This window comes from Phaethon lepturus, unplaced genomic scaffold, assembly GCF_000687285.1.
Source record: "Phaethon lepturus isolate BGI_N335 unplaced genomic scaffold, ASM68728v1 scaffold17327, whole genome shotgun sequence".
Lineage (NCBI taxonomy): Eukaryota > Metazoa > Chordata > Aves > Phaethontiformes > Phaethontidae > Phaethon > Phaethon lepturus.
The window spans coordinates 6,901-9,472 of record NW_010552689.1 but is presented as its reverse complement, the minus strand read 5'-3'; the positions used below and the strand labels follow the sequence as shown (position 1 = coordinate 9,472).

The window sequence follows — 2,572 nt, the reverse complement described above, 5'->3', positions numbered from 1 at the left end:
GCTCAGCTAACCACCCAAATACCAAAAGCAAAAGCCAGCGACAGTTGTCTCCCCTCCTCTGGTCTTGTAGTCCTCTTACACCAACTGCCCTCTTGAAAGTACTCAGAGGAGAACATTTATCTTGCACTTAACAGCCAGTAATAGACACGATGGTAAGGAAAGATTATCTCCTCTGTGGTCCCTGGATCTAGGGTTTCTGCTGAAGGCTAGGCTAAATCCCATGGTATTTCTCATAATATCATGTTGTTTTTGAACAAAGCTGGGACTCTCCCATGTTGGGCATGGCAGGCAGCATCCTTAGAAGCTCTTTGACCAAAGAAATGAATTTGTCTGAAGCCTGGAGATACGGGTCCAGTTTTTGAACCTCAGATGAAGAAGGAGGAACTGCAGATTTTTGCCTTGAAATGTAGTTGTGAATTCACCTCAGTTTTGATCCTGGTGGGCAATGCTGATGCTATAGGGCTTTGGAAGGCGAAAAGCAATTGCAGGAAAACAAAACCTTTTAAGAAAGGCTTTTTAGGGTGGAAGACTCTGTTGTTATAGGAAATACTAACGCCTTCAAGGAGCTATCTCATGCGCGTCTCCTGGAATGTACCTTCATACCTTGAACACCAGTTGGAAGTCAGTTTGTAATTTGTGAATAGTAATTTAAGGCTAATAGCGAGAAGTCTGTCTAAAATTCAGATCTGAACCCTCTCAAAGTGCAGGAAAACCTTGGATTTGAGGCTCTGAGTCATACTGGCTAGGCAAACCGATTTGCATAAAATAAGAAACACAGGACTTGATGCAAATCTTAAGTGAAGCTATATTTAAGGACTGTAAAATAGTTGATCTAACTTTCTTCTCTGATTATTTTTCTCCTCTGTTTTCATGTGTTTTTTCCAGACTTGGAAAATAGCAGGATTGGTAGATACTGAGCAAGCTTGCCTGAGTGTCAACCTCAGGAGTCGTGAGAGGGTTTCTTTGGGAGATTCAGAGATTAGTTTTGTAATAGGTCAGCGTCTTCAGGTAGCCAGTGTCTGATGTGCTGCCACCAGTTCAGGTAATTTCAAAAGTTTGTGTTGCTGAAGTTTCACTTGGGGATTTTGAGCTAGTGTAAACTGAGGAAAATTCATTGGCATCAATGGAATAATTATCCCTGTAGATAAAGTCAAGCCTGGAGCTCCACCTTGAGATGTGGATCTTCAAGCTTTGCAGAGAGCAGGAGAAGCCACTCAGTAAAAAAAATTAAATTTCTTTATTTTTCTTATTAGGATGCATTCAGCCAACTTTTGCATTTTAGTGATATTATTTTGGGGTTTTGATAATGTTTGGGTTTTTGAGACTACATCTCTCTTTTTTTTTTTCTCTCCTTCAGAGGTCAAATAGACCACATAAAATATGGAGTAGTATGAGTGCATCTGGCAGTTGAGATCTTGACCATCTATGAATACATGTATAATGATACCTTCCAAGCCATAACAGAAAACTGATTTTTACAACCTTCAGTTTCCATCATTTGTACACAACTAACCAAACCTTCCTGTATTGTAGGAAAGGGCAGAAAATCCCTAAAACTGGTTCCAATAGAAAGAGGGGAAAGCAAATAATTACATGGAAAATGAGGGTTAAAAAAAATGGTTCTGATTAGGTTTGGTTTGGGTTTTGGTAGGTCTATTGTAATTCAAAGGAAAATGTTGGGTTTGTAAGCTAAAAAAAAATATGAAAGCCAGAGATCTTCATGCATTTTCCCATGTCTCCTCTCGTCTTTTATTGATGGGAAATTTTACATGATCTTACAGTGGTCGTTGTAGAGTCCTGAGGTTTGCCACCAAGTGGTGGCAAGCTATATGGTACTTCTGCTTTAAAAGTGGAGGGCACCAAAGCAATGCCCTGAGTCAACGTTCTTGGATTTGGCAGGTTACATAAGCTTCTTGTGCTTAATTTACTCATCTGTTTTTTTTTTTTTAAAAAAAAGGCAAAAACTGAACAAAAAAATAGTTTTGTTTTGTGTGTCTTGGTGTGCAAAAATCACTTTGAAATTCATAGCAGCCCTATTCAAACTTAAAGCACTAATATATATAATGGTTTGGTATCTAAATTTCTTTGATTTGCTTTCAGTGCAGTATATTTTTGGTTTTAACACCATGCTGTGTACAGTATGACCTGCTTTTTTTTTCCCCACCTAGTACAGGGTTCAACCTGTCTCCGGAGCAAAAAGAGGATGGGAACTTCCAACTCTTTTCAGTCTACCTTGTGATTCTTCTTGAGGAGAGATGCAGAGAATCACTGCAAGGTCTTTGCATTCTCTTATGTGGTGCAAGGGTCTTGTACTGGTGGTCTGCAGCAGTGGGAGCTTTGCTTTTTAGGAAGTGTCTTCAGTATAGTCTTGATGCAGGAAAACACTGAAGCAGCTTTCTAACGCAGAGGGACGTTTTCCCATCACAGATTCCATTTCCTTGTGAATAGCCACTACAAGTACCATGTAAAATCCCGTCGTGACCGTTTTCTGTTCGGTTAGAGTTTTCCTGCTTGTTTGGGTCTTTATTCTCCTCCTGTTGTGAACTGCCTTTCCTTGTCTTGTACACTGAAG

The 2,572-nt window shown here is 39.7% G+C and overlaps 1 protein-coding gene across 1 annotated transcript in view; it reads left to right on the top strand.

Moving 5' to 3' along the window:
• The window catches only part of CLIP2 (CAP-GLY domain containing linker protein 2), a gene marked incomplete at both ends in the record, with an annotated part of 30,063 nt that overhangs the window by 21,964 nt on the left and 5,527 nt on the right, over positions 1-2,572 (top strand). The gene's annotated exons all lie outside the window — the stretch shown is intronic.